Raw genomic sequence first — 6,747 nt, 5'->3', positions numbered from 1 at the left:
TGATTTTTGTCTTCCTTGGCACCTAAAACATACCTGCTGTGAACCCGTATGTGTATGTCTCTTTTTATCTATTTATCTTTTTTTTTATCTGTTTATTTGTTTTATCTATTTCCTTTTTACTGTTTTTCTATCTATTGTACAGCACTTTGGCTACCCCTGTGGTTTTTAAAATGTGCTATATAAATAAAGTTGATTGATTGATTGATTGATTGATTGATTGATTGATTGATTGATTGATTGATTGATTGATTAATTTTAAAATAAGTATAGTTTTTCCCCACCAAGATGAGTTTGAATTCTGGGTTCACATCCTTCCCCACCGCTTATGACAGAATGAACCAGCCACATCTGAACCCATCAGAGTCCCTCATCAGCATTACCCTCACTCCAGGAGAGAAGGCTCAGATCCCGGCTGAGCTGCTCACACCTGCTTGGTCCATGCCTGTCCGGCTCACACCTGCCTCGCCCAGGCCTGTCTCATCTAAGCCTGCCTCCAGAACTATTGCCACGTCCAGGATGGCGCCCGGGCCGCCCACCTGAACTTTGGCCATGCCGCGGACGGCGCTTGGGCTGCCCACCAGAACTCTTGGGTCAATGTTTTTTGTGTTATTGAGTTCCCCTGGTCTTTTGCCTTGTCGGCTTTTTGTTCTGTTGCCAATACTTAAGAATCACTTAATAAAACTGTATGTTGTGTGCTGTTATTCATCACTGCTGTGCTTTTGTTGGATGAAAGAAGTGAAAAGTAACATTCTGTTGTGCTGCTGTTGCTTGCATGTGGGTGTGTGTAGGAGTCGTTGTAGTTTCAGGAGGTTTTCAGTCACTTTTACCTCAGGTTTAATCTGAAGTGTTTCACAGAGAAAGACCAAAAGTCAGTTTCTGTGTTTTTCCTTTCCTCTTGCTGTGCAGGCAGATGGGTGATGCTGATTTTTTATTGCAGATGTCCGGAGTGGCAGATGACACAGGGATTGATACAACAGAAGGGAGAGTGAGAGAAAGATGTTACATCGCAAAGAAACACTTTTGCTGGTGACGAAAAACAGCCAAAAAGGTCAAGCATATCGATCGGCGGAAGAGAAAAAGTGAGTGACATGATTTAAAGATTAGAGGAATGTTGCTTGCCTACCTTCTACCTTGATGCTGTCTCTTCATTTCGTCCTAATCTTTATACTTGCAATTTTAAAAGAACAACTTAGTTTTTTTTGATTTACCAATGATTTTTTTTTTTTTTTTTTGCTTTTTCATGCCTTGTAAAGCAAAATAATAACATCTTTAAATTTAAAGCAACAGCTATTAGCATAATGTGCAATAGTATACTGGCATTCTATCATGCAACAAAACAATGATTCGGCATAAACAGTTGTGCTCAGGAGTTTACATCTACTCGTCATGGGCAAGAATGTTATATTTATTTGAACTTTAATGATTTTATTGAACAATTGGTTTTCCTGGGTGAAATTATTAAACAACATACAGTTTCAATGATTTTTAAAAAACAGGAACTGGGTGCACAAGTTTGAATTTACTGTGGATTGTCTCTACACCAAGTATCTGGCTTAAAACTAGCTGGATATTTGACCACTCTTCTTTCAAAAATTCAGTTAACTTGGTTGATTTTCTGACAGGCATCTGGTTTTTAATCATAGTCCACAAATTGTATTAATATATCCTTACATTTACCTAAATCCTTTAATATGTGGCGATGAAGGTTCTATCATGTCTTTTAGCTTGACAAAAGAAAAACCTGTTAGTGATCATAGTTAAGTGCGGCTGGTTACACAAAAATGGTGCCAGTGTGTGTAGCTAACCATCCATCACTGTCAATGTTTTATTTGTATATGTTACTTGTGTTGAGCATTATTTGAAAAATCAACTTGTGTAGCACCCAGCTTAATGTTGGCTGGTAATCACAGGTTCTCAGACAACAAGGAGGAAAACAGTCAAACAGCACCAAGGGAGGACAGTTCAATCAATCAGAATTTTTATTCCCCAAAAGGGATAAAAATGCTCAGTTTTCTTTTTAAATGACAATAAAAACACAATAAAAATATTAAAATGTTCCAGTCCCGAACAAGCTAAAATTGTCCTACGAGGGCGACATCCACGGAGTCCGATTGGAACAGCGAATCTTGCGCTCCGTCCAGCCTGACGTCACAGCCCCGATTCCACCGCCTCCTGCGATTGTTGCAGCTCACTCCAGTCGCTCCACGCAAAGCGCCGCCCCACAGGCGTCCTGTTAGAACAAAACACCTGGGCCAGAAAAGTGATCACCGAGCAGCGGATGTCCTATTTACACCAGCAAGGGTCCCTGTAGACAATCAGTGGAACGTTACTTACGGACAAGGGCAAAGTTCCCCCTCTGCCCGCTGTCGATCCGCCACGTCGTTCCCGCTGATATCCTTCGGTGCAAAGCACTTGCTCGTTCGGGGTCGCAGTCCTCTGTAACAAGCCTTCCTGGTTGTTTCTCTCTCTGCTCAATGTGAAGTCCTCTGCCCTTTAAAATCCACCGCCAACGTCCGGCAGGTCCCGGATACGCTGCCTCCCGGCACGCCCACCCTGCGCAGGTGGCTGGCATCAGCTATTTAGCCCTCAGAGTCCACAGTGGATAAAAAAATACAAACATGCAAATAGATAGAAAAATACAAACATGCAAATAGATAGAAAAATAAAAACATGCAACAAAAACACCCAACAATAAAAACCACACTTTAAAAAAATAAAAACAAATTTCCACTGTGCGACACTTGTGCATAATCGCCAAACACTGCTAAATCTTCAACTTTGTACCCAACATCTAAACTGGACTTTGCTGAGCATAAAATTTTGACAGGCCACTTCTCTCTGGGATCCCAACTCACCTCTGCTATGTTTGGATGCAACCTCTTCGTCGGTGTGGTAAAAACAGGGGTTGGCTGGTGAGGATGAAGGCTGCTCCAACATGCTGTCCTACAACTTTTTTTGAGGACTATGGAGTAATGCCTCGTATCTTCTTTTCTCTGCACATGTTGGATCCTGTCGATGCCTGGCTGGTACCTGTTGTCGATTTGGATGGAGCATTTCTGCAGCCTCTATATCCGACTACCTAGACAGCTAACAATGCTGATCTGCTAATTCCTACCAGTATTGGCTTGGTAGATCACTAGTAAACTTTAGGATTTCTTCACGTCCAGGGCACTGGATTTTCTTTTGTGCGTAACTGTGACATGGCTGTATGTTGGTGAATCTGGCTTTTTAAATGAACTTTTACTGGTGAGATGCTGCTACTATAACTCAGAGAATGTCATGCCAAGGAGAAGGAATAGTGGCCATTTGTAAAAATTACTTTAAATGTGAACAGTTACCACCTTCAGTCAGCAGCTTTAAATTGAGCATGTTTGACATGGGTGACACTTACACAATGGTGTCTGTTGGAGCCACTTGTCCAGTTTGGGGGTCACAGCACCGAGTGCTCCGATGACCAGTGGTACTACTGAGGACTTCCCTATTTCCTCTTTCAGCCATTAGTATTTCTCAAGGTTTTTGTTCTCTTTGTTACAGTCACTTAGGAGTGCTATATCTATCACCAATTCTTTCTTCTGTATCTTATCTATCACCACAATGTCCGGTTCACCTGTTTGTCAGTCTGTATCTGGAAGTTCCACAGTATCTTAGCCCTGCGTTTCTACAAGACCTTAGGTGGGGTTTCCCACTTTGACTGTGGGACTTCCAGTCCATACTCGGTACAGATGTTCCTGTACACTAGTCCAGCCACTTGGTTATGGCGTCCATGTATGCTTTGCCTGCCTGCATCTTACATCCAGCTAATATGTGCAGGACTGTCTGAGGGGCATCTTTACACAGCCTGCATCTTGGGACGTACGTGGTATGACAGACCATGGCCTCTATTGCTCTTGTGCTGCTATGATTAGTACTTTTGTGCTGTCCTTCAATCCAGCCCTTTCTAGCCACTGGTAGGATTTGTTGATATCACCCACTTCCTCAATCTGCCGATGGTACATGCCGCGCAAGGGCTTGTCTTTCCATGAGGGTTCCTCTTTCTCCTCTTCTACATTGAGTTTCTGCTGCCTGAGACATTCACTTAGCAGATCATCATTGGGGGCTTTCTTCTTGATGTACTCCAGGATCTTGGATGTTTCATCCTGTATAGTGGCTCACTAGTCCTCTGCCTCCCTCCTTTCTCTTAGTGTACAGTCTCAGGGTGCTGAACTTGGGGTGAAACCCTCCGTGCATTGTGAGGAGCTTTTGAGTCTTGATTTCAGTGGCTTCTATCTCCTCCTTTGGCCAGGTTATTATATCAGCAGGGTATGTGATGACTACCACCGCGTATGCGTTAATGGCTTAGACTTTGTTCTTACCATTCTGCTGGCTCTTCAGGACCCGCCTTACTCCTGTTCTGCATGGGCCTGAACCCTCTCAGCTAGATGACTGCAAAGAGTGGCTTTGGATACCAGTTCAAAGTGGAACAGTCATCAGTCACCTTCTCTACATGGATGACATCAACCTGTATGCCAGAAGTAAGCGAAACATCGAGTCACTGATCCACCTCACCAGTATATACAGCAAGGACATTGGTGTGTCATTCAGACTTGATAAGTGCAGCCGAATGGTGTCCAAGAGAGGCAAGGTAATCATATCTGAAGGGATTGAATACCTGAAGGCAACATTGCAGATGTCCAGAGTAGCTACAAGTACCTTGGTATACCACAGACAAATGACAATCAGGATAAGGCTGCAAGGAAGTCAGTCACAACCAAGTACCTACAGAGAGTGGGGACAGAGCATCACCTTGGTATATGCCACATTTGATGCTGATTTGTGCAATTGGCTTTGAATTGGCCTCTACAGTTGTCTTCCACATTCCCATTGAGTTTTTAATGAAGGCTCTTAGTGTCCTCTTGACATTGTACAGCATCAAGCACTCCAGTATCCATGTGTGGGGCATTGAGTCATAGGCTTTCCTGTAGTCAATTCAGGCCATGCACAGGTTTGTGTGTCTGGTCTTACATTCTTGAGCTACAGTTGTGTCGACTAGTAGCTGGTGCATGGGTGCGGTGCACAGGTTTGTGTGTCTGGTCTTACAGTCTCGAGCTACAGTTCTGTTGACTAGTAGCTGGTGCTTGGCTCCCCTGGTGTTGCTGCCAATTCCCTTCTGTGAGTCTCTCAGGTATTGACCCATGTGCCTATTTATCTTAGCCGCCATCATGCCTGATAGGAGCTTTCATGTTGTACAGAGGCAGGTGATTGGCCGGTAGTTGGAAGGAATTGCCCCTTTCTGGGGAGCGGTCAGTTTTTTCAGCCAGTAGGTGTGGATCATGTCAAGCCCTGGTGCCGTCCAGCTTTTCATTCCTGAGACTGTCTGAATAAACATTTCTTTTCTGGTTTTAGAACACTAGAAACCTTTTGTTTTGACCAGTATTTATCTGTCACCCTCAGATGAAAGACAATTGGTTAGGATGTGTACCCAAATGCACATCGGAACAGGACCTTAATTCTACTGGAAACTTGTGGACTATGTTAAAAAGTCATAGTCAGTGTCAGGAAACTATTTCTGCTAAAAAGCGTGGTCAAATATCAGCCAAAGTGATGTCAGAGGCTTGTTGATGCTTACAAAAAGTGTGTGGATGAGGTGTAATTTGCTAAGGGATGCTGAACTAAATGTTAATGGTGTTTATGTATATATTTGAGCCAGCATGTCAAACAAAACAAAACTTTTTTTCATATTTTGTTTTTCAGATCAGTCTGATTAAAAAGAAGAAAATCTTCCAGCTACCCTCCAATTTTTTGTGTTTTCAATTTCTCAAACCCGAGAGGGCAGCAGCAATTTGTTACCTCAGTGAAATGCAAAGTGACCGCAGCAACATCTGTGGTCAACATCTTGAGGCATCAGTGGTTGTGATCCTTTGTGATGCTGCAGCCGGATCTGTGTGGCTCTCTCCAGGAAGTGAGTCACAACACCAATTTTGAACCACAGAGGATGTAAGAGATTGACTGAGGTGCAGAATTATTCACTCTGCGGTCTGCATCTAATTTTTGGTTTTTAAGCTAATGAACTGTGTTTTCATGCCAGGTTTAAGGTTAAAATGGAATGATTAAAAGGAAAAAAGATAATCAAAACAAGTTACTGTCCTGCAAAGTTGAATAATTCCTTACATTGTTGGTGACTCAGACTATCCTCCCTGCTTTCACTTCTCCTTTACTTCTGGATTCCTTCATCTAATTTCCCTCCCCCTTTGCCCTTCCCTCCATCCTACTTCTCCCCCTTCACTCCATTCAACTTCTCTGTGATATATTGCTGCTTTATCAGCCCAGTTAAAAGGTTTGCCTGCAGCGCTGTTTAGTTTCCTGTGAACAATGCTGATGCTTATCCCCTGAGGTGGGCGATAGGAAGCAGCCTGTCTATCCCACACTCTGCAAGACATAAGTGATAAACACACACCTTACTTTTTCCTCTGTCTACATCTATCTAAATTGAAATAACAGATTATTTTTAGTCATGTGTACAGAAACCCCTTTTATAGATGCAGCTTGCAGTTTATTGATTTTATGTTGTTTGTCTCGGTGCAGGCATACCCAAGAAATGAATCGATAAGTTCTGTTCAAAGGCGTAGTTTCTTCTGTAAGATGTGCTTCCAAAAAATGTATCTTGCGTTTTTTATTATCCATCCATCCATTCTCTTCCGCTTATCCGGGGTCGGGTCGCGGGGGCAGCAGCCTAAGCAGGGAGACCCAGACTTCCCTCTCCCCAGCCAC

General features: G+C 43.1%; 1 protein-coding gene across 1 annotated transcript in view; it reads left to right on the top strand.

Annotated features, from left to right (window-relative positions):
* Positions 1–6,747, top strand: part of htr2cl1 (5-hydroxytryptamine (serotonin) receptor 2C, G protein-coupled-like 1) — a 377,534-nt gene that overhangs the window by 267,923 nt on the left and 102,864 nt on the right. The window contains exon 3 of the mRNA XM_037976347.1: positions 938–1,079. The gene's annotated coding sequence lies outside the window, so the exon portion shown is untranslated. The remainder of the gene's footprint in view (positions 1–937; positions 1,080–6,747) is intronic.

This window comes from Kryptolebias marmoratus, linkage group LG7 (genome assembly GCF_001649575.2).
Source record: "Kryptolebias marmoratus isolate JLee-2015 linkage group LG7, ASM164957v2, whole genome shotgun sequence".
Classification (NCBI taxonomy): domain Eukaryota; kingdom Metazoa; phylum Chordata; class Actinopteri; order Cyprinodontiformes; family Rivulidae; genus Kryptolebias; species Kryptolebias marmoratus.
Note: the sequence above shows the minus strand (reverse complement) of the source record. Positions and strands in the feature narration are given on the sequence as shown.